A 26,563-nucleotide genomic window follows, 5' to 3' on the forward strand; every position below is an offset into this window, starting at 1 on the left:
GTCAGATATTGTTTGTATGAAGAAAGAGTTAAATTCTGAGCATAGTTCTAGGTCAGATTTACTTGGATCAGGACAGGGATTATTCTTGGAGCCAGGATTAAGGAGAGAGTTTATTGAATTCCAGAATTTATTGGGGTTATTGTTATTATTACACTGGAGGTTGATGTAATAGGATTGTTTGTCCTTGGTGATTTGTTGTTTTACTTGGTTACATAGTTGCTTATATTGGAGCAAGGTATTGGGCAGTTTATTGTTTTGGAACTGCTTCCATAGTTTGTCCCTTTGATGTATAATTTGTTTAGTATGTTTAGATAACCAAGGAGCAGTATTTATTTTTACCCTTTTATTTCTAATAGGGGCAAGAGAGTTTAGCGTATCTAAGAAGACAGAGTTGAAGTAGTCTATACCAGCATCAAGAGGGAGAGTTTTAAGGTCTTGCCAGTTCATTTGTTTGAACAGGTTTGAGAAGGTTGTAGGGTTAAAGTTACTAAGATTAACGAGTTAGGATGTATTGGTGTTGGTGAGGAGAAGAGCTGGTAGTGCGATGAATAAAGGCTGGGAGGTGGTCACTAATAGTATCAGGAATTGTTCCAGAATTAGTGATTTTATTTGGATTGGAGACTTTTCAGTTCTAAACATTTCCCAGAGATGCATGTCTACAGGCAACTTGCGAACTGCTTCTTTTTACACCAGATATCATTCAGGATGGGATCCCCTATATTCTTGAAATGTCACACAATGTCACAAATAAATATGAAATAGCGGAATGTGCTTCATGTCACATACCTCTCAACTTTTTAGCGCAAGAAATCTGGACAAAGCCTAACGTCATGGGGTCATCCCAGCGACTTAACAGAAAACCAGAAATTTTATGTGGAATAGGAGGCAAAAATCTGGACATTTGAGAGGTATGTTTCATGACACCACTATCACATCGTGGGACATTTCCTCACTTACCTTTATGTGAAGTATTTTAATATTTGGTGATAACTGCACAATACAGATTATGTCACATCGTAAAGTCTACTTGCCATGTTCTAAATCACTACTTCCAAAATCAGACATTTGGGACTAAATAGAATGAAACAGATCTGATACCTAAGTTTTAGATCCACATTGCTGTAGTTTAAGAAACCTGTTTTACCTCTATTTGGGTAGTTTAACATCATTTTTTGAAGTTAAAAAACTCAGTTTACCCACAGCGGTCTACTCATCGTAATCAGCAAGCACATTGGTTGTTAACAAGTTTCCACCCTCTATGAAACGCGTCTACTGATTGGCATGTTGTTCTTCATAGAGATGGTTGCTAACAACCGTGTGCAGGGGAAGGACAACAGGCACTAAGTAAAAGCTAATTCCAGAACACCGGGGAAAGCAACAGAAGTCAAGTAAGTAAAAGTGGCATCAGATGAGAAGAAAGGGACGAGTCCTGAGAGGGTTGTTAGGTTTTTGGGTGAGATGTTTGAAATAATCTAGAGTAAATGGGTATCTTTTTCCTGATTGTTTCCTTATTTGAATCTCTGTAAAGGAAGGGAACTACCCGTCTTTCCAGTTTGACACTGTTTTAACGGGTTAAGGTCTTACTTTGTTAGCATGTATTTGTAGAGGCTGTCTGCAAGTCTGAGAAATGATTTACATATTTCCGCATTACCTGAATTGTTGCCATCAGTCTTGAATTTAATAGCCTGATAAGGCAAGCAGGTACAAAAGGTCTGTAAACAAAGCTTTGAACTCGCGTGCCAGGGTACACAGATCATAACTTGCTTATCTGTTTAAGAGGTTATCCAGTCTATATAGATGCCAAAAGTCTGGATGAAGTGATAACATCATGATTTTTCTCAGTATTAAGTCTACTGTTTATTGATTGTTCGCTCGTACAGGGATTTCTAATGCTGTGACCAATATTTATTTATTTATGTTTGTTGGCCGGGAATGTCCGGCTGGGGAAAAATCGGAATGTTTATTGCGTGTTTGCTCGTGTAGTTACCAATATTTATTTTGTTGACCGGGAATGTCCACCTGTGAAAAAAGCGGAGGCCAGGGGAGAAGTCACACAGGATGATAAATTGAGTACAGAGACGTATAAGATTATACAAAAACTGTCAATAAAGTGCATGATCATAATGCAAATTTTGCAATATTGTGATTAATCTATATTGACATACATTGAATAAACTTGCTTTACTTTACAATGTAGTAGTAAATATTTATGAGAAATAAAATCTCGGGTACATTGATTTGATGCCAAAGATCAATTTGAGGTGGAAATAAAGTACCACAATTAAAATGGGAGAGAGCTTTCACAAAATGGTTATAAGTCTTTACCTTGTTAATATAAAGTACAAGGCTTGATTCTGACCTCTTATTATTGACTACACTTATAATAATCTGCAGATTGATAACCTTATATTTGCTTGTGGATATGGTGAAATAACTAATTATTACTTGAATAAAGCAAGACAGAGTGAAGGACAGGAGGGAGAAAATTGCATATAGTAGCATTTAGATGCAAGGAAATAATTATTTGTTTTATTATTTTGTTATCATTTATTTACTAGGATAGTCTGACTGGGCATAAGAAGCAACCTCTTTTCAGTGGTAGCCCAGGAAAAAGCTCCATCAAATATAGGGTCATAGATATACAATCTATAATAGTTCCATCAGTAGCACCGATACATTGTAATACAAGTTTATGTAGTTACACAGAAATAAGATTGTAAGGACACTAACAAATACATTATAAGTATATGCGACAGATTTTTTAATACATTACATTCTAGAAGGATATTGAACTAGCAAGGAGAGCACACATGATTGAGTTGTGCAAATGTAGTGATGTTAGCATGTCTGATATATGTGAAAAAATGGATATGTGGAGGGCAAAAATTAGTGTAGTAGAGAAAATAATAGATGATGGGAAGAGAGTGGCTGTAATGGTTAGGCGAGTGAAGGGGGATAGTCCGCTGAGGGTATAGCAGGAGCATAACCAGGAGAACATTAGATATTGTTTAAATTGTGTTTTAAAAGTGCTAGAGCTACTTATCAGCTAGAGAGGTAGAGACAGAGAGTTCCACATTTTGGAAAACTATGAGGTATGTAAGGTGTATCCAGCTGAATTGTGTGATTTGGTCATTTGGAGTAGAGCGTGATCTGGGGAACCTAGTGGCCTATTTGAGGTAGATTTGTATTACATTAGGTAGGCCTGGGCACTTATTGGGCCTACTGAGAAGTCTATTTGCAAATCCAAGCTGGGAGAAGTGAAAGTAGTGAAAAAGCTCTAGCCTGGAGAGTTGTTTTAGGGTTAGGCAGTGGTGGGATTTGTTATGCATATCGTGTCAAATTTTGTTATTTTCACTGTAGCACTGATCTAGTAGAAGGAGTAGTGAGAATTGTATATTTAACAAGTACTGGAGAAACATAGAGAAGAGTAGGAAGTAGGAAAGTAGAGGTTAAGTTTTTTTTATGCATGAGTTAAATATGATTTGACCTTATGCAGTGCACCTATTTTTGGTCTTTTTTGACTACTTTCCTTATATGGAAATCATATTTGGGGTTTTCATTAATAGTGACACCTAACAGTTTAGTGTGTGGTAAAAGTTCAATCTGGGTGAGATTTGATGAGGCTAGTGCAAATAGGGAGATGTAAAAGGAAACTGCAGAGAGAACTACCCTATACAAAAACTAAGAAATTAATTTTAGTATACATTTAAATATCAGGCAAGGGAGGCACCACACGATCAATCAAAAGGAATTAATTTAATAGCCAGTATAACAGACTGATGAAGATAACTGTTTGATTGAAATTGATTAACAAGCTTTTGACTACTTTCCTTATATGGAAGTCATATTTGGGGTTTTCATCAATAGTGACACCTAACAGTTTAGTGTGCAGTAAAAGTTCAGTCTGGGTGAGATTTGATGAGGCTAGAGCAAATAGAGAGTTGTAAAAGGAAACTGTAGAGAAAACTACCCTATACAAAAACTAAGAAATTAATTTTAGTATACATTTAAATATCAGGCAAGTGAGGCACCACACAATCAATCAAAAGGAATTAATTTAATAGCCAGCATAACAGACTAATGAAGATAACTGTTTGATTGAAATTGATTAACAAGTTAGAGAAAATCACAATTTTTATACATTTTAGTTAGTCACACACGTCTCTAAGGGCTGTGACCAATAAAATACGTCTAAATCAGTGATCTTGTGTGTTGTGACTCTTGTTTATGATGACTTTCTTGACAACTTTGCAATTTTTCCTGGTGATAAAAGACATGTCAGCTGAATGGATGTGCAGAAGTGAGTGTTGCACCAAAGGAAACGTCTACTGGCAGGCAGATTTATCCACAATAAGGTACTTTTCCTAATATTTTAAAATACCAAACTTCTGTTCAAAGGCATGTTAACAATGTGGCTGCTGATAGAAACATTCATGCTGTGAGTAACTCTATTTTTGACTTTGGAAAATTACTTTTCTTTAATGGCAAAGCATCATCATCATTATATTAATAATAGTGACAATAACAACAATTTGTTGCAGTGGATCCAGGCTTTGAAAACAAACTTATCAGATTGAGAAGTTTGCAGCTTGACAATTTGTATTTTAAAGAGTGTATACATGTGAGTAGAGTATCTCAATGTCTTAAATAGCATAAATTTCCAAATGGGTTACACCCAGTACTAAATTTTATTTTTATTTAATGGAACTTTTTAACAAACAGGATCTTGAACTTATTACATTAATGGTTCGTAATAATACCAACTTGATTAATGGATTGTTGGGTGAAGTGAATGATTTGCATAGCAAAATTAAAAATAATTTGTTTACCGGTTAAGTGTTAGAATATGATAATGTATTTCTTTGAGCAGATTCCCATGTAAATAAGGTTAAAATAAGGAAAAATAAAAAGCTTTCTAGGTATAAGTTACAATATGACAACAAAGAAGCATTTACCATAAAGGAAAATTTACATGATAAATGCAATAAGAATAATGGATCTAAGGTTTTATCCAATGGGGAGGGTGTTACTGCCCAGGCCAAGAATGTGGGAATGAAATATTCTGAGACTTTTAATAGAGGGGATGATCATTCTAATTTCAATATTGGTAACCCTTTAGAGTTTCCATCACTGAGATGATCAGAAAGGTAAACCAGCAGGTCCCACAATCCCCCGATGGAGAACAACAAACAGTATCAATACCTGAGAGGGGGAGGAGCATCAAAGATTTGGGAGTTGCCCTGAGAAGTGGGAGGAGAGGTAGGGGAACCCATTATTGGTATATTTAGAACTAGGAATGATCACCCATCCAGATATTTTTAAACATAATTTCACAGTTTATAATTACAGTAGTTTTAATATCATGAAGGAAAATGTTACATTATTTGAAAAAGGGTTTACAGTTTAAGGATTATACAGATTTACAAGAAAATTCTAAATGGAAATTGAAAAGGAAGAGTGTAGCAATGCCACAGCCTAACCCCACTGTTCAAGTTTTTTTCCAATGTAGTAGAGTGGCAAATCAAGAATTTGCAAAAGGAAAAATGGCCCCCACCAACTGTAATTTTAAATAAAAAAGAATATCTATTGTTAAAGGACATCAAAAATAACCACTTCATTAGAATACTGAAACCCAGACAAGGGGGAGGTGTAATAACTGATAACCATAACTACTTGGGTGCAATACCCAGGGTTATAAATGATTCAGGTCCCTATGTAGTGGCATCTGTTAATGAAGTGAATTTATCCTATGCTAAGTTAGATTACTTCATTGAAGGCAATTAAATGCAACAGGGAATAGATCTAGATATTTACAAATTCTTAAAAAATTCTAGCCCTAAAATCCCAGCTGTGTTTGGGATCCCTAAAATCCATAAAAGGCTAATCGACCCCCCCCCTCCCTTTAGACCTCTTGTTTCAGCATCAGGATCTAAAACATACCCCATTTGCTGTATTTATTGACAGTATTTTAAAACTCATACAGAACCTCAACTGAATGTGCCAAAAAAACAAAAGAAAGAATATAAGGTGAAGGATCAGATGAGAAGGCAAGAAATGTGGAAAACGCATAAATATAGTTGCAAGTATAGAAAACATTTGGAAGAACCTCATGTTGATCAGGAACAAACACAGGAATGGTTAAGGAGAAGCAAATTCAAACCAAGAGATGAAAGCTTATTATTGGTGGCCCAAGATAGTGGGCTGCGTACACATTGGTTTATAAAGTCCATTGAACATGTGGGAGAAACAGACAAATGTAGGTTTTGTAAAACCAAATTGGAAACATGTGCATACCTCGTTGCTGGCTGCGACATACTAATTGCAGAAGGACTGTATACTGAAAGGCATAATAATGTAGCAAGACAGTTGCACTGGGGATTGTGCAAACATTATGGTACTTGAAGTGGCCGAAAAACACTGGAAACATGAGCCACAAAGCATTATAGAAAATGAAGACATCTACATCACTTGGGATCATCCATTACCAACAGTTCAAAAGATAGATGCTAGAAAACCGGATATAGTGGTCCAAGAAAAGAAGACAAGAGTAGCATTGATCATTGAAATCACCACACCCAGTGACTACAGTGTCTTGTGTACAGAGAGACACAAAGTCACAAAATATCAGGATCTGCAGGCATAAATGAGCAATGTGGAAGAAAGATACCCAGATAGTTCCAATAGCCGTAGGAGCAACGGGTCTTATAAAAAAGAATTTACAGTCCTATTCAGATATGTTACCAATACATGTGACTCCATATGAACTGCAGAAGGAGTCATTACTGGGCACACTGCGGGTGCTGTGAAGAGCAGTATTGGCTGACATCAAAGAGTGAAACTTCTAATTTAATGAACTTTAATCTGACTTAAGAATGGGGTCTATTCCCATCATGGTATTAGAAACCCAAAAGACTTGGAGAAATTAAAAAAGTATGAAACCTCAACAACCATATACTCTATGATTAAAAGAATTTTTAGGGAGATTAAAACCTGACTGCTGGAACAAGGATAACACTTTCCTTACAACTGATGTTACCGATTTGTTTTCTTGTATCCCTAAAAAAGAAGGATTACAACTATTTTGGAGGTCCTAATTGAAATTGACTTTTTGGGTGCTGACCAAACTAGACAGGTGATGGATTGCATAGAGATAGTGCTTGACAACAATTATATTTGGTTTGATGGTGCAATCTACAAACAAGTCAAAGGTGTAGCAAGGGGGGGCTGCCTGTGCCCCCATTTTTGTGACTTTAGTCATGCTCACATGGGAAAGCAATCATCTGTTCCCATCTAGGTTTAAGAAGCACATTAAATTATATCTCTGTTTCTTGGATGATATTTTTATCTTTTGGGATAGTGATACCAACATTATTCCAGAATTCATTGATTATATCAACCTCACTACCACATTTATGAAATACACCTATCAAATTGGAAAGGAATCTATTAACCATCATTAAAAATACACCTTCTGTGTTCTCATCTGATATTTATAGGAAATCCACATTTTGTAATAATTTATATCTCCATTTTTCCAGTGCTCATCCATATTCACAGAAGAGAAGTTTGGTCAGAGGCCAGTTCATCAGGCTTGCCTGAATAGTTTCTTGACAAGGACACATTTTACCAAGAAAAGGGTGCCTTAGAGGAAATATTCCTGCAAAGACAATATCCCATCAAACTGGTAAAATATTTATTTATTTATTTATTTTACATTTGTTAACCGGGATGGTCCGACTGGATGAGGTCCATTTTCAGCAGAGGCCCGGGGAGAAAAGCTCCACTTAATTCAAAACAACAAATAACAACAATAATGATATTATACATAGTTTAAAAAAAAAAAAAAGCATTTGTTATACTAGTAGTATCTAGTGAGAAAAGAAAACAGTACAGACAATTCATATCAGCAATATTTACATATGTACATTCTGTTTGTAGTAAGAAACAGACAGAGATTACAACTAGTTCATGTTTGTCAAGGGGTACCATTTGTAAGACCCATGCTTACTACCAATGGTAGTTGGGAGTAGAGGTGATAAAACTCCTTGCCACTGGACAGCTTGTTGTCAGTCTGATAGGTAATTTTTAAACCAAGCAATAGTGTTGGGGATAAAGGTGAAAGTGGTTAGAGTATTTATTAGTATGAAGTGAGAAACCATGTCAAATGCTTTGGAGAGGTCAAGGAATAAAACCCTTAAAGATGAGATATCCCAGGGCTGTCAGGCTCTGACACAACAGGATTGCAACCCAGTGTGGATGCACTAGCTGTTATGCAAGATCAAACCAGGGATAATACTGACCTGGTTAACAACAGGAACTTTTCTAGAGCTTAGACCACACAGTATAATGCTATATCCAGTACTATTTAAAAGATTGTCAATAAATATTGGGGGCTCCTAACAAGAAATGATAAAATTCAAGACATAGTTGGTAATAAACCAACCTTTGTCCATAAACGTGCAAGTAACTTAATAAATTTAGTGGAAGGTAATAGTTATGGTATGTCAAAGGACACAAGGAGGGGAACAATATGTTGTGGCAACTGTAATCAATGCAAGTATATATTAGATGCTAAAGAAATCCACCCAAACAATTCCATACATTCTTTAATCTATTCCCTGGATCTTTTATTGTTTTACTAATGGACTAATATATTTAACTAAGTGCACAGTATGTGACACCTTCTTTCCTAATATTAGAAAAGACTGATAAAATCCTAGAGGGGACCTTGGAAGGATCTTATAGAATATCGAGAAATGGTTTGGCAACTTAAATTAGACGCTGCTCGAAATCCTGGCATTAATGATTCCATTTCCTTGGTCCTGGTGCTAAAGACCAAAGCACAGCAAGTCTAATTAATTATATTTCTAAAGGCCTAACCAACAGTTAAGTAGGTTTTGTATTATACATTTCATGTTTTTTATACACATAAACTAGATTTGAATATACACTTTGGATGCTAGCATTAATATTACTGGACTTGACAATAACAAATATGTTTTTAAAAAGTTCAATTAAATCCGTATGATTTTGTATTGATTTCAGTATGAACAAAATATCATTGTGGTTTGTATTCCTGTGGTTTTAACATGGTTTTACTAAGTATTTTGATGTGTTCAAATAAACGTTTTTGATTTTATATGTACCGATCAAATTCAACAATTAAGTATTCAGTTAGAGGAGTGATTATAAAAGGAGGTGGTTCTTCTGTTTAATCTGATGAAGTCTGTGTGTTTGTGAAGACGTAAAGCTGCTTGTTAAATAAAGCTTAATTCTTTGTATATTGACTGCACAGTGGATTTGTGTATTAATATCATTCTGCATTAATTCTTCCATTCTGGAGCTGGTTTGCTGCAAAATAGGTGGTCATTTACTGTTGCTTTTCTTTGTGTTGTTTTTTTTTTGATCCATCTATTCCTTGCCCAGTATACATAATTTATACATTGTCCTTTTGATTTTCAGACAGTCTATATTTAAGAAAAGGAACAGCTGAAAATAATGTATACATTTTAAGTAATTGAGGGTCAACATTCTGCAGGATCTGTATTAGATAATCGAGCTTTCAAAAGTTCGAGTGTCATATGATCAAATTTTTGAAAGTTTGAATGTTTAACAGAAATCTCCGTACAGCAAGGAATGGGAAGATTTCCCTTTTGTGCACTGTAGTGCGATCTCGAAGTTGGTATATTTAAAGAGCGGGGGGTGTGGGGGGTGCATGGTGGCTTGCCCCCGTGCTTAAAACGTTCAAGTAGGTTATTTGTGTAGTTTATTTTTTTTGTATTAGATGTTGAAACTTTTAAAAGTTCGATCATATGGTGTCGACCATATGACAGTCGAACTTTTGAAAGTTCAATGATCTAATATAGACCCCATTCTGGACAGATGTGTCAAACTCTCTAAATTCTAAATAGGTTGGAGGCAGAAAGATAAGAGTCTGTGAGTACAAAATAGAGTTTTTCTACATACATCCCTGCAACAGTTACCTTTTGTGAAAAAGTTAATACCTCAATATTCCCACCTTTCAACAAAACCCTGTGATTTGTTGCAGGTCTATTTTAAATATCCCTATATAATTTACAAAATTAGGCTGAGAAATCTGAATAGATATATTCATGTTGGAAATTGAGGATATTATAATGCAAAAATAAAATAAAACTGCTGTATTTTGTATTTCTGTAAATTAAAATGTGAGATTGTGATGACCTGGTCATAACCTAGCTTGTGAACTATTTAAGGTAATTATACATATTCATCTTTGAGCTCAGTGCTCATATTTTTACAAAAGAAGAAACTGTTGTAGGTTAAATGTGTATTTTACTTTCAGTCCGCAAGATCTCTTTGTTTTAAGGTAACACTAAGCGAACATTTCCAGCTTATTTTGTTTGCCACACACAAAACACCTTTGCTTACAGCACCCATAAAACCCCTCAATGTATATATGTCAGTCAAAACTGACATTTTGGCCTGGAATTTGTGCAAAATACAAAAACTATAACTCATTGTGATCATTGTACATCTTGATGGGGAGAAAAAGATGAATATGTTTGAATAGTAATGTATAAATATGAGATTCAATAGACTATGATTATCCAAACCTGAGCACTGCTCTGGCCCCATGAGAGAAAGCTGTATGTGTGTAATACATTCATCTCCTTATGTCATCGACTTCAGCTGCACCTAGATAGAACTTTATTGGATTTTGTTTCCACAGGTACCTCATCTCTAAAGTAGCAAAGTGTAACAGGATTTTAGATTAATGTGCTGTTTAGGAGTTAATAGGAATAGTTTTGATTTTTTGGGATATAGGAAGAGCTGAGAGTTATGAATCTAGGTTTCAGTGGAAGTAAGAGATTCTTGTATAATTTGTTGTAGTTTGTCAGTGTTCTTGGGGAAACATAGGACAGTAGAATCATCAGCATACTGCACCATGGTGGCATGTTTGCTGGTAATATGACACTGATGAATGTTAGTGGATCAGGAATGGATCCTTGAGTGTCTTGGCTGTTATGGCAATTAAAAGACACTAGACTCAACTCAGTTTGGCTCTGTAAAAGGAAGATTATGCCTTCTTAATGGTGGAATGCTTTAAGAAGGTCATTAAGGCAATGGATGGGGGAAAGTGGTGCATTTCGCCTATCTGGACTTTGATACAGTATAGGGTTTCAATGATGGAGGTAACTGATGTTAGTAGAAGGTGGTATATTAGGAAAGGGGGTTGTTTGATTTAAGGAATGAGGCCCTGGATTGGGGTGTATGTCACCACTTAGTTTAATCTAGATCAAGTTGGCTTGGAATAGGTGGCAGAGTTTGATAAATAGTCTATCATGTTTATGCAGTATGTTTGAAATGGCATGTGAGTATGCATATTTAAGTGAGAGGAGGTCAGTACTGTAGAGTTGTGGTTTTATACTAATATTATTTAAAGGGGCATAAGGTGAGGTATAGACTGTGCTGGTGGCAGAGTAGCTGTAAGCAATGTATTTATTTAAATAGGATGTAGAGAGGTAGGTAGTGATAAGTAAACTGAAAAAAATAATGTGTTTTGGAGTATCATAGTGTTTGTATTTAGCTTAGGGCTACAAAAATGTAAGAGGGATAAAGTTTAGTGGGGTTAGAGGATGTGAATGCAATGGGGGGACTAGAGTAGTAATTAGCAGACTCTGATATGCTGTATGAGTAATTAACTAGTGTTGGGATGAGTGCTATGATAGATAGATAAAGAATAGTAGGTGTTTACACTGGGTGAGTATAAATTTAGGGGTAGTGGGGGTGGTTGGGATTGGGGAGTAGGGTAAGGGAGCGGAGTGAGCCCGAATGAAGCAAGGGTGAACAGAGCAGGTAGAGCCAGTGTGAGACTCACAGGATCACAGAAACCATCAGTTCAGTTTGGCGTAAGGTTAATGTTTAAAATTTTTAGAGCACAGCTGCCTTTTACTACAATGAAGCTCACTATTTAATACAATAATTCAGGAACTCCAGAAGCATTTAAAACACAGCTACCTGCTACTTCAGTAATGACAGCTATTAAATGCAGTAGTTCAGGAACTCCAGAAGAAAAACAATGTATACTCTGCAAGACTCATATGGAGTTGATTAGTTGCAAAAAGAAACCTGAACTACCTACATAACAGTACATGCACATTCCCTGGCCATAAAATAGATCCAAAATTCGCATCAAATCAGTGATGGTAAACTTACAATAGTAGCACTGGACACTGTGGACTAAGGCAGCAAGGGAGATATTTGCAAATGCCGCCTGTTTACCAGGTTTTATTTATCAGCTTGCACCATTCTTGGGGGGGGGGGGCAAGGCTGTGAGGATAGGGAATCTAAAAAGAAAAAGTATGAAGGATGTTGTATTGCTGAGAACCAGTCTGAGACTCAAGGATCGCAGAAACAATCAGTTCAGTTTGGCGTAAGGTTTCTTTTTATTGTAGAATTAGTATTTTGTACTTTTCTTGTTTGGGAAATATAAATGTCTTGAGAATTGTAAATGGAAAGGATTAAGATGTTTTAGTGCACTTGGTATACTGTAGTGAACTTTCTAGTATGAGGACAAACTTTTAACTTTCCTGTGTTTTTTTTTTTTAATATGGGGGGGAGGGGAATCAGGCAACATGCTCACCAATAGGGTTGCCAGGTTTCTTTGCGGCTAAAACTGGACTAAAGTCACGCCCCTCGCATCACACATAACTCCACCCATTCCCACCCCCTCTCCCGCCCATGCCCCACCTATTTTGTGACATCACAGTGGCATCAGCTGATGGGACCACCCACTTTGATGACAAGCCGTATAAAGGGGAGAAAAGAACACAGGTGGCACTAATTGCACTGCTAGGCTGCTGCAGATGTAAGTACCAGTATTGATGAAAAGTGTCAATATAGTGCATTTTTCTCCAGTTATTTATTTTCTATGTTCCTAAACCTAATTATGGATGATCCATGGAGATAAAAGGTCAAGAGCTAGCAGCCTGTGCACATGGTGGTAAATCTGATTAAAAAAATCCAAAAAAAATGTAAGCAGTTATCTTTGCTATTAAAAAATTGTAAGTTTTGATTTACCCCATAAGATCGTTTAAGTCAATAACATCACTTTACTGCTCATTCAGAAATGATGATCTTAACATTCCCTTGCATTTTGAAAGTTCTGTCAAATACTGTTTGTACTGGGGCGTGGGACAGGTACTCAGTTGTTAAGATGTAACATATTTTCCGTTTCGTACTTCGGATTAGGAAGTTTCAGTCCTTGGCTGCACCTGTATTGGGTGGGGGTCAATTGAGCTAAGTGTTACTGCCCCTAGTGTGATATTTCAGATGCTAGTACTTAAGATCTTGTACTGGGTCCGACTGACCTCCCACTCCTTCTTTACATGTCACATATGCAAAAAATGGGATAAAGGGGTTGTGGATGAATGGATTTCTAACAGGTGACATGTTTTATGTAACTTTCAAAGTATACATCATAATCTCAGAAAAGCACACATACTTTAAAGAGTTTCATTAATGTTTTTCTATATCACGCCAAAGGTGCGGGTTAAAACAGGTAACTTCCTACAACAATGCGCTCTAATACAAGTTTACGAAGATGCAGACTGGACTGCCGCTATGCAGTTGTAAAATGGCAATAAGACTGAATGAAAGATGACTCAAGCCTCTAGATCTAAGAAAGATGCACGTAGGAAAAGAAATCACATGCAGCTAGCACACTTGCCATTTTCTGAACATGGCAAAGAGATAGTTTTATTTTTCAATGTGGTCCCTTGCGACAGAATCAAGTAAAAGCAAAATAATGTTGGGTAACTGCAAGTGCCCAAAAGCAAGATGCACAATTTGTTTCATGGAATACAGTTCAACATAGTAGATGAGGATAATACAAATCAGGGCGTGTTAATTGCTAGCAGTATTACACTGCATGGTGAAGTTCTAAAATCAGTCTGAGTGTACTACAATGCAACACTGGGCAATGTTGGCAGAGTGCTTAAGCATTTTAAATCTTGCTATAAGATTTCTTTTGTCACTGCTTGGTAGTTGGTAGGATAATGATAGCTAGAAAAAAACCGTTTTCCCACCGTGGAGTACTGCCTTCCAGTGATATCTCTACAATCCGTATAGCAGAAAATAAAATTTGTCCATTTGTATTACATCACTGCCACTTAAGTTAATGTATGTACTGTCTAAACTATGTAGCTACCAGGAATACTGAAGTTAAAAGCATTTCATTGTTGTGTAGTAGCTAGTAGTGTATCGTACCGCTCCCGTTCGAGCTGGATACATTTACTTTCTCCTCTCCTCTGGCGGCACAAAAAAAAAAACGGACTTCATGAGTTTAAATTTTTTAACTGGACAATCTGTCTGAAAACCGGACAGTTCGGTCAAAAACTGGACAGCTGGCAACCCTACTCACCAATATAGATACACCCAAAAATTTGAACTTTGACTTATTACACAGAGTGAGATAGACCTACACTAAAACAGCAGATTTTGCTTAGCATTGTTGTTTTTCAGATTCTGGCTTTCAGTCATGGCAGTTATGCTTGCAGGGCTGACCCTTTTGAAGGTGTAGTCATGCTATTTTATTTACAGAAAGAGGGAATGGGACTAAAATAGCAGATTTTTCTAAGTGCTGTTGTTTTTCCCATTCCTCCTTTCAGTTGTGGTCATGGCAGTGATGCTTCCAGGGCTGACCCTTCTGAAGGTGGTTATTTTATTTGTAAAAAGTGGGAATAGGAGTAGGAGCACTGGATACCATGGACTAAGGCAACAAAGGAAAGATTTTGTTGAATCATAAGGTTTCTTCCATAGGGCAGGGACATCGTTTTCATTCAAAGAGCAGTTTATTAGTGTAGATACAAAAATACTAGAGCATTGTAGCATCATCTGCAAGTTTTAGTTATTCAGAGGGGAAATTATCTGGGCTGAGTGTGGTTGGTTTGACTTGTGCTAGTAGTTTTTTTGATAGTGGAAGACGAAACTGTATGAAGAGAGAAGAGATAGTATTAGGGTTTTGGTTTGAGACTGTTGCAAGGTTAGTTTTGCAAAAGGGAGGTTACTAGTTGTATGAAATACTGGTTGAATTAGGAAACTATACATTCTGTGTCACTATCCAGAGAAGTGGGGGGTTGGCTAGTATGTTTGGATGCAGAGGTTTGTTTTTTGGATGACCAGAACATTTTGAGGTCATGTTGATTGGTGCCTTAATAATTTGTATAATCATTTTTTATCTTGTTTGATTTTTTTTTGTTTTGTCATTTCCTGAGTCTCTTAGAGTTTAGTAGGTATGGGTTAGAAGATAATTTTAACTCACACCTACTAAACAAAGCCTGGCAATTAGCCCCACACTTCAGTTCTATCTGTCAAACCATCCCCTTCAGTCAAATGCTAAACAATTGCTTACCATCTACAAACCACAAAGGGCTATTGGGGTCAATTTCTGTTCCAATAATGTAGCTATAACTTGGAATAAAATTCTTATACTATCAGGTTTATCTTACACCTTCACCTTTTCAAACCATTACTAAAAAGCTTCCTCTCTGCCTCCTAGCTTTGTACCTGCTCCTTATCTGGGAAATAACTTCTCCAAACATCCTTCATCACCTCCCTTTAAAGCACTAAATCATTTAACCTGCTTATCCCCTTCTGATACATCACTTTATTGTAGTGCTTAAAGTATTATACCTACTTCTGATTAGCTTAACCAAATTTCCACTCCACCGGTACTTATCTCCTGTAACACCTCAGTCTAATGCATTTCTTAAATATGCCTGCCTATGTATACGCCAGTCTTTTTTATCTGTAAATTTTCAAAACAATATTAAGGTTTGTGAAGATCAGTACAAATTGTATTATGCTGGCTACTATGCTATGTATTCACTGAAAATGCATTATAAAATTTGTTATTGTAAATATTGATTGCATTACATTTATTACTTTGGAGCTTTTCTACTTGGGCTTTCATGGAAAAAGGGCACTTGTGCCCAACTGGACTTTCCTGGTAAAGACATCAATAAATAAATAATAAATAACAATTTTTTTCCAGTTTCTTCAAGCCTTGTCATGTTCTTAGATTAACTGTTTTGTTTTATTGGACAGCCATGGGGCTGAGTTTGAATTAATTTGTTTAGATCTGATAGTGGCATGGATATTTAAGGCATTGAGGAAGGTAGAACTGAATAGTGAAACTACCTCATCAAGTGGAAGTGTTTGTAGAAGTTTCCAGTCAAAAAGCTCTACATTTGAGCTGAATGTTTCTTTATTAAAGCTACAGAGGTCATGGTCATGTTTTTTGTGTGCTGGTCTGGTCTCTAATTATAAAGGTAGGTGGATGATCACTAAGGGTATCAGGGAAGGATCTTCTACAGCTAATTTTGTTTGTCAGAATCAAGTCAATGGTAGAGTTTCTATTGTTTTTATTATATTGAATGGAGGTATGATTAAGTTGGGTGAGGCCACTGATGTTTAATACAGTGTTTGAGGTAGAATTTTCAGTTGTTTGCCAGCCGATATTGAGGCACCTAGTATGATTGTTTCACATGGGATGTTAGTTGCAACCTAGTAGAAGAACCTCTCTCCTGTATCAATGTTGTTACCAGCATATATCTATATTTTATATATATAGTCCTACTTCATATGATCGACATTTTAGAATGTCGACATTCATATGGCCGAGACCATATGATTGACATTCGAAACGTCGACCATAGAAGTAAAAATGAACCCCCCCCCCCCAAAAATTACCTTTTTGCTGCTAGCGGGGGGGGGGCTATGCCCCACTGCACGTCCCACACCCCCCAGAACTTAAATATACCAACTCTGAGATCACACTACAGTGAGAAAGATAGAAATCTTTCCATTCTGCACTGTACGGAGATGCCGGTTCTGCATTGTCGACATTTTGAATGTCGATCATATGGTCTCGGCCATATGTATGTCGGCATTCTGAAATATACACCATGTGAAGGGAACCCATATAATATACTTGTGTGTGTGTGTGTATATATATATGTGTGTGTGTATATATATATATATATAGATATATATATATATATATGTATGTACATATACATACATACATGTGTATATATGTATATGTACAGATATAATATGTACACGCACACAAACACACCTGTAATGCAAATGAGCTTGTGCTTATTTATTTTAAGGAAAGAAATAAGAATCTCTACATTACCTAGTGCTAATAGGGAGCTGGGCTATAGGTCAATACCTATATTATTAGATTTGGTTGTGAGTAAAAGTAATTTATTTTGAGAGGGGAGTTCCCTGTGTGTGTGTGTGTGTGTGTGTGTGTGTGTGTGTGTGTGTGTGTGTGTGTGTGTGTGTGTGTGTGTGTGTGTATGTAAATATATATATTAGACTATAGATAATAAGTAGTTGTGAGTAAGTAAGGTATTGTGGGAGCTGTAGTCAGTATAGCTGTTTTAATGCTAAACAGTGATGGCTTTTTGTAGGTAGAGTGGTAGCAAATCTACAGTTTTATTATAGCAGCTCTCTAGTTTTTTTGGGTGCTACAAAGATATGTCAGGATGGGGAAACATAAAGGAAAGATGGTAGTAAGTTGGTTGCAGCAATACTTTTGTACTGCTGTCAGTGAGGGGGTGTTTATTTCTCTTATAATAAATTGTTTCTATTTATTTTAACAGTTTGGAGAATATGTTGATCAAATTTTAGGGGTTTGTCCATTGTGAATCCCAGTAGCTTTGATTGTTGTACTATTTCTATTCCAGTGTTATTTTTGGAAAGTATTTTGAAAATGTTTTGGGATGCAGAGCATTAGTGTGTTTTTTTTTTTTTCCAGGATTTAGAAGATGCAAACTGGGAGCCATTACTGAATCTCCAAATGATGTGGATATTCTACAAATGGGCCTTACAAAACCAGATGCTTGTTGCCAAGAAATGTATAGTTATCCCCTTTGGAAAAACTATGTACCCATGAATTACCACATAGGTGGCAGTACACTAAACACCGAAAGTGTGATGAGAGACTTAGGGACACAGGTGGACAGTGGTCTCACCTTCGATAACAACATCGCCACAACAGTCAGGAAATCCTTCTATGTGGCACACCTCATCACTAAGGGCTTTTCTTCCAGAAAAAAGGAGGTAATTGTCCCACTGTACTCATCCCTCATTAGACCCATTATAGAGTTCAATGCCCGGTTTGGTATGTACCTCGCAAGACATTTGCAACAACTGGAAAGGCCGCAGAAATACCTCACTAAAAGAATTACAGACCTAAAGCAGATGCCCTATGCTGACAATCTAAAATAATTCCAGCTATACTCTGTGGCATATCGTCTACTCAGAGGTGATCTCTGCTTAACATACAAGGCCATGTCAAATCCTGAGCTGTTGGACATGCTCCACTTAAAGAAATCCCAATCCCTCAGAGCCACATGCTCCAGGGATCTAAACCTTGTCATCACAATGAACAAAACATGCTGGAGGGATAGGTTCCTAACCCAGAGACTCCCCATACTCTGGAGTAGACTGCCCATACATGTCAAGCAGAGTGCCTCCTTGGCCCTCTTCAAAAAAAACCCTGATGATTGGATGGGAGATAGGAAATTCACCCCGGGGATCACATCAGTCGCCCTGCTAGACAGGGGTCCAAGGAAGTAAATATTGTGGGAAGAAATATCCAGAGAATTGTTATGGCTAGGCTTGTATAGGCCCTAGGGCCAATAGCCTAGTACCAACCTATGAATGAACCTGTGAGATTTGTTTAGTCATGTTTTAATGGATGAGAGGGAGTCCTGGATGAAGTCATTATGTTTTGAGAGGGTTGGGGAAGAACTGATGTGTCTGGAAGCTGTGTTAATCTTTTTTTATAAAGATATTAAATAAGAGGGAGATAAATGTTGAACCCTGTGAGACTTCAGTGGAAACAGGAAGGATAAAAAGTGTTGGGGCCATTTTACTGTTTGTTAGATATGGAACCATGACAGGGCTAAGTGAGAAGGTTTGAGGGATGAAGGCTGTGTGAATAGAATTTGGTGAGAAACCGTGTTGAATGTTTTGACAAATCAAGGGAAATAGACAATACTAAGTGGCCATAATTTCTCAAGTGGTTTATGGTGTTTTTGAAACTGAAAAAAGTACTATGTTTGGGACGATTGGAGCAGTGGTTATTATTGATGAGGTATTTTAGGAGTTGTGAATGGATAGATTTTCCAAGATTTTTGCTAAAGTTGTTAAGCTAGCTATAGGTTTATAGGTAGTGAAGTCTGTGGATGTACCCCCTTTGTGTCGGAGTATAATAAAAGGCTTTTTTTCCAGAGGGCTAAGACATAGTTTTGTAACACAGAATGGCTTATAAGTATAGAGACAGGGTAGTTGAGAGTATCTGCTGCTATTTTCAGATACTTGACAGGTAAATTATCTGCCAGTAAGGTGGTTGTTTTTAGTCTGTATTGATATTTTTATAGTTGCTGTTGGGACAGGCTGAAAACTAAGCTGACCTAGCTGTGTTTCAGATTTTTATGCAATTCTGGGTGGATGGGGTGGTTATACTTGAGTAAAGAATGAACAGTTTGTATAAAATGGGAATAGAACTGGGAAGTGATGCTGTCTTTGCTGTTTGTTGTGGTTGACAATGTGCTCTACTGGGTGCTATAAAGGAGTTTATTGATAGAGGGCCAGAAGTGCATTGGATTGCTCTGATATTTGTGTTGAATCCATTTGGAGTAAGCTTGCTTGTCTGATTTTAATATTTTAGGAAGAAGGACTGCCTTGGAACAAATTCACACTTTTTATTTAGCGCTTTCGTCAGTGTACAACAGTTGACTTCATCAGAATAAAAACACTCTAAATAAATTGTGGTTAAATAGTATTTGAAGAACATCACATGACTAAAAAAAAAACATCAAAACCCAGCATCAATTAAGATATTAGTGAACTAATTGAATACATTCGTATATGTCATGATGCTTGACTGTTTCCTTTTCTAAATGTGAAATGTTACACACAAAAATCAACAATATATTGTGTTTAAAACCACAATAAAAACAAGAATGTATAAATACACAATAAAATTGATTTACATTACACCTTTTATATCCTGTAATTAGTCTAGTCCAGGGGCAACTCATGCTATAGGACTGCAGCACTCCCACCTTGAAAACAAAAATAAATAAAAGTAGAGAAACACAAAAACAAACACATTACCGTAATTACTCCGCACATGCGCGCACCCTCTAGATACAGGGGAACACTCTCAGACTGCTTTCTCAGCAGTCAAGATAGGGGGAAAGGCATCTCGGCCCCGAGATGCCCAGCAGTCTGTGCGGTGGTGACATGACAGAATGGAGGCACTCCGGACTGCAGCAGGCTGGACCAATCAAGGTGCATTTAGCAGCTAACGAGGTGTACTGGACCAATTGCGAGCAGCTAACGTACACTGGTGCAATTACAGGGTGGATTTGCTCAATGGATGTGTTCGTCAGCAATGAAGGTAGATATCTAACCTACAGGGTTGCTCAATGGATGTGTTTGCTCGTCGGCAGAGCAGAGATGAAAGTGAGCGTTGCTCAATGGCAGAGATGGTGTGTGTGTGTGTGTGTGTGTGTGTGTGTGTGTGTGTGTGTGTGTGTGTGTGTGTGTGTGTGTAAAATGCCCCAGGTGCTATATACTGGTGGCTACACAGAACTCATGGTGGTGTGGTAGGGAATACATCAGGCTTAAACCCTGTACCTTGTATGCAGGTGGCAAGGGCCTGAATTCCCTACCCACCACCATTTGTAAAGAATTTGTAGATTTTTGCCTCATATTTGATCTGTTCTGTTCTTCATAACATCTGTGGTTTCTAAATATTTAAATAATTAGATATTTGATGGTGCAGTGGTAGCATTGTTGCCTTACAGCTACAGGTTTGAATCTTGGCTGGGGTGCCTTCTGTGTGGGGTCTGCATCTTCTCCCTCCTGTGTTTGTGTGGGTTTGCTTTTGTGTCCTCCCATGTTACAGAGACATGTGTCGGCATTATTTCTTCCTGGGCCTCTGCTGAAAATTTGTTTTTTGTTCCAAGTCAGACTGTTCTGGTTAACAAATGTTAAATAAAATTGACAGGCATATGAATTTCAGACTTCAGGTTTCTGAATGTTTAATTCCTTAAATATTTGATGGTGCAGTGGTAGTATTGTTGCCTCACAGCTACAGGTTCTCTGGTTTAATTCTTGGCTGTGGTGCCTTCTGCATCTCCTCACTGTATTTGTGTGGGTTTGCTCTGGTGTCTTGCCATTTTACAAAGACGTGTCTGCAGTATTTCTTCCTGAGCCTCTGCTTAAAATTGACAGGCATTTGAATTTCAGACTTCATATTCTTCAGAAAATACATAGTAACACAAAACCTTTTATTCTAGCAATTTTCTAAGTTTATAAGATGAATATTTAAAATTTGTCCCTATTTTTTGGGACTGTATTCCCCCATTATTGGCTTCGTCCAGGTTTTTTTTGCTAAGGTTGACAGCTATGGCAAGAACTGAATTCACTGAATATGTTTGAGGGCTGTATTCCCTCATTACTGGGTTTGTCCAGGTGTTTTGTGCTAAGAGGTTGACAGCTATGGAGAGAACTGAATTCACCAAAAGATAGCCATTTAAGTTTCAGTCTTCCTCTCTTTCACAAAGCAGCTGATTTGGCATAGTGGCATGTTGCTCTGACTGTTTTGCACAGGGACCTGTGCAGTAAAATATATGGTGGTAACACAGCATTTTATTCTAGCAACTTTCCAAGATTTATACAAGCAATATTTAATGTGCCCCTGGTTTTTGAGCTTTTGACACCCCCCCCCCAATAAATGTTGGCTTTTTTCATATTTCTTGTGCTGCGAAGTTGAGATGCAGTTGAGTATTGAGTAGATTTTACAAGGAGCTGAGAGCTGGAGAAGAGAAGTTTAGTGCTGCTTATGCTGATTCTGCTTGCATTGTTAATAGCACAACAGGTTGTGTACTTGCTTTTGATGCAGAAGGCTGTGGGTTCTACTCCCACAAGCGGTGGATGCTACCATACTGAGAATGTCCTCTTTGGCGAAGATACTAACTAGGAACCTGTTATCAGTTTGCCATCCATTTCCTATTGCAATATTGCTAGCTTATCGTTTTTTTATGTAATATAGGCAATTTATTCCTCAGGGGCAACAGATACTTTATTTTTCAATGAAACCATGAAATATAAAGTTGTTTGCTAGCAGCAACCTCTTCATTAGTTACAGATCTCTTTAATGTGGAATTATATAGATGACTTACTTCTGCAGAGCTTGTGTGTATTTACTTATACTGGTGGATTGTATAAGTCTGAGTAGACTTTTTTTATGATGGAAATATTCTCAACTGGGCAGTTTTGTCATTATTGGTGCATGCATTTTGTTTCATTATTTACTGGAAAAATGTTCAAAACAATAAATTTAAAACACCCTCTAACAACTGTACTGTATTATACAAGGAATATAATTTAATACAGTCCAGGAAGGTGTATCACACAACACTTGTATGTTTTGTGTGCAAGGGGGCCTATCATTTGAAAACAGCCCAAAGTTAATCTTTATACTACCAAAATGTATTTTCTTTGAATGTGGATTTCACTGCTGTTTCAAAGAATGTGAGTTTCAAGGGCAGAGTTTTAATGCTAAGTCTATTTTCATTGTGAGACTGCATTGCTTTGTTGAACATATGTTTTAGTGTTTGTGCTGTAAAATACAAAATAAGACTTTCAAGTGAAATCCAAATCCTCGTAGAAGTAAAGCAGTATGCACAATGCAGTGTTTATGGTAAATGGGGTGAAATAGCCAAGTAATGGGATATTGGAATGGCTGCAGGGGGTGGCTCCATTCAACCATGATTTTGTGCTGGGGGAAGGATGGCAAACTCAGACAGCCCCAGCTTAGCTGAACTATACCTCTCAACTGTCCAGATTTTCACAGAATGAATAGATTTTTGCTTCTTCTTTTTGGTTTGTTCCTCATAAAATTTGTGGTTTTCTGGCAAATCATTTAGGAATTATGTCACTAAATAATGACAGACATTGAGTTTCAGACTTCATAACCTTCAGAAAAATGCATGCTAAAGCAAGACCTGTTCTTTCAACTAAGTTTATACAAGAGCAATTTGTTTGTATATTCCCCCAATATATTTGGCCTTGTCCAGATTTCCTGCATTAACAGATTGAGAGGTACACGCAAAATGCTTTATAGAATTGGGTATATCCAAACCTCTCAACTGTCCCTGATTTTGGCTCAAAATGTTGCTCTCCCTCTAATCCCTCCGCAAAATGTCAATTTTGGAAGAAAACATGATAATCAGAGTTATAGATTACTTTTATTTCAGAAATGCATGTAGATTTGTTTATTTTGTCAGCTGTTCAAGCTAACAGTGCTAATATTAAAAAGTGTCCCTTCTTTGACAGGTTCCCAGCTGTATTGTGTGGCTATTTTATATTTTTGCATCACATTTTGGTCTATTTTCATAAAATTGTGGTTTTCTGGCAAATTAGTGGCAAATCATTAAAGACTAAAGTAAGAAAATAATGACAGACATTTCAGTTTCAGATTTCATAACCTTCAGAAAATTCATACTAATGCAAGACCTACTATTTAAATATCATCCTTAATTTTGGGCCTGACTTTGTCCAGATTTCTTTATCTGTGGTTGAAAGGTATGACAAATGTGTCATGGCCTTTGCAGTCAGCCAGAAACATTCCAAGTTGTGACATACTTGTTGCACCCCACTCCCCCATGTAGTGACTCTGGATGTGTCCAAGCAAGGCAAGGAGCAGTTATGCAGTGTAAGTGTGCAGAGTATCCCCCCCCCCCCATCCAAGGTAGACACAAGTACTACATTGGCTTTTCATCTGTCTTGCTTGATTTTGCAGAATGTTCTGGTTTTCTGTTATATTTTTATACTGTTGGCTTATGCTTCTTATTCAGAAAGTGCCTGTTGCTCTATGTTTAAGTAGCAATGATTTCATGACCATCAGGTAAGCTTGTCTGAGACTGTAAGATGCAAGTAAGCTTACTGTTAAAGAATTGCCAACACTGAAAGCCTTTTTGTTGTTGCCATGCAAAAAAATCCTTGCATAACTAGATAATGTACAAGCCTTTGGTATTGAAATGCATATGACAGTATTTGTAATAAAGGACAGGATTACAGTATTTTAAGATGCTCATTACCTTTGTTGGAGCCTTGCAGTCATCTTTGCAGGCTTTACCTATAAACTAAACAGAATGCCAATCTATCATGTGTGGTCCATAGCCTGTGCAGTAATTCTTTAAACAATTTATCTTGAGCTTGTTTCTTGTTTGCTGTTCATTTTTTACTTTGATCATGTTTTCCCAATGAAACAAGTAGATACTTGTCAGGCAGCAGGTCTTTTTTGGATAAAAAACATTTTTACAAGTGGGGGGTATCATTGCTACTTTCAGCATGTTACTTTGTACTTTTTATAAAGCTGAATATAAATTATAATTAGAACTGCAGTGCAAGGAGAATTGGTTTGAAATGAGTGCTGCTTGTTTTTCTTGTACTTGATTTTGACTGGCATTCCAGTAATGTATTTAAAAAGTATTTTTTTCATGCCTCACAACCTTTTTGTTTCCATCTAGATATTAAGTAAGCTGTCATGCAGCCAATGCATTGAAATTTTTTTTTCTTCTACACTTCATTTTGTCTTGATTGGACTCTCACAATGACGGTTTGGCACCCAGGGCAGCATATTTTATTAAAGTTCCAGTTTTTGTGGTTTTGAGCATAGCTCCAACCCTTTCTAGTTGGCTGCACCCCTTCCCATTGGCCCCACACATTCAGCTGTCTCCTGCAGCCCCCCTTCGATTTGAAGTCACCAGCCGCCACTGGTCTAGTCCAGATACAGACTTGCTGTATCCAGGACTGTTTGCAAACTTCTGAGTGGTGCCACAGCCTGCTCTTCAATTTTTCCTTAGATCTACTAGTTCTCTCCACTCCTGCACTTATACTAGCTTATTAATCTAGCACTTTACCAGACTTCTTGTAGCACACAAGTGCTACCAGCACTAAACATTCTACAAGGAAACAGATCTAGTCCTTATTATCAATGCCCACAGATCTAGTTCTTATTATCAATGCCAACCCCACCAGGCATGTCTAAAGGTCAGTTCATTGTGCTTTCTCCTATTAACCTGGTAACCTTGGGCATCCTGAGGCAATGTAGCAACTGCCTCATGTACACTGACAACCCTCTCCTCTAACCTTCCAACACTCAGACTTGCGAGACATGCACTTATGTATCCAAATTGGAAGCCACGCAATCTCCAGCCAAGACCGGAATAGCTGATCAAGAGGAGAAGGTCAACATTTCCACCACACCACGTGGAACACATAGCCCTCCAGAACACGCACCAGCACGGCCTTGACATAAAAACACAAACCACACACCGTCCTTCGAGGAGGCTCTCAATAAAAATCTACTCAAGCAGCAGAGCCCTTCAAGGCAGAAATGCACTCGACCACCACAACACAACACTAATCACAAGACACATAAATCTCCTAAACAGTGTGCCACTCAGCTAAAGCCCCTAAGGCAAAACAGCATGCCCAACACACTAGTCATAGGTGACTTGATAGTGAGGCATACTGATGTCCCACTCACTAGGTTGAATAAGGAGAAAGTAACAGTCAGCTGACACATAAAGCATGTACTCAGGTCACTCAACAACTGGTACAGATATGACTCTGTCATTGTACATGTGGGTGTGAATGACCTGAGACATACCTCCCTGGACTACATGAAAAGAGATATGGAGGAGCTCTCGGATTATGTAACCCAGGCGGGTATGACCCTAGCCCTAAGCAGCATCCTACCATCACCCAGAATGATACCACAGTACAAGCAGAAAATGATTGATTTCAACAATTGGCTAAGTTTCTGGTGTCATTCTAAGGAGATCCAGTATCTGCCTGGGATGACATGATTGACAGACCTTGATGCTTTGCCAGAGATGGCCTGCATCTGTCACCCCTGGGCTTCTGGATACTAGCCAAGGTTCTTACCACCCCTGTAGTGCCTTTTTAGGCAGTGTTCCAAAGACCAAATTACCACTGTAACAGCTACAAACAAATGTAATCTGAGGGTTATGTTGTTCAACGCTAGTAGTCTAAATCTCAAAATGCACTCACTCAGGGCACTCCTTAAAATGGAGAACATCGACATTTGTGCTGTAACAGAGACCTGGTTCAAGGCAGCAGAAAGTACCCCTGCACTACCAGGCTATAACTCATTCCACACCTTTTGGCCCCAGAACTTAGAATGAAGCTCCAAAGGCAGTGGTGTCTCCATATTCATAAAGGATGTGCACGCCTCCAGACTGGTAGCCCAACATAATGCATCAGAGATACTTCAGGTGCAGCTAACATTAGGTAAGACAGCGATTCAGGTCGTTGCCTGCTATAGGTCCCCGACCATCTCCCAAGACTCGCACTCCATGTTCCTAAGCACCGTGGAGAATATTAGGGTCCAACCTAACACTCTCTTACTAGGTGACTTCAACTACCCCTCCATTAACTGGGTAAAGTACTCATGTAC

The 26,563-nt window shown here is 37.6% G+C and overlaps 1 protein-coding gene across 1 annotated transcript in view; it reads left to right on the top strand.

Moving 5' to 3' along the window:
- The first annotated feature begins 1,319 nt into the window (after positions 1-1,319).
- LOC122794563 (coiled-coil domain-containing protein 63-like) overlaps positions 1,320-26,563 on the top strand; it is an 867,658-nt gene continuing 842,414 nt past the window's right edge. The window contains exon 1 of the mRNA XM_044063060.1: positions 1,320-1,388. The gene's annotated coding sequence lies outside the window, so the exon portion shown is untranslated. The remainder of the gene's footprint in view (positions 1,389-26,563) is intronic.

This window comes from Protopterus annectens, chromosome 2.part1 (assembly GCF_019279795.1).
Source record: "Protopterus annectens isolate FY-2018-M chromosome 2.part1, PAN1.0, whole genome shotgun sequence".
NCBI classification, from domain to species: domain Eukaryota; kingdom Metazoa; phylum Chordata; order Ceratodontiformes; family Protopteridae; genus Protopterus; species Protopterus annectens.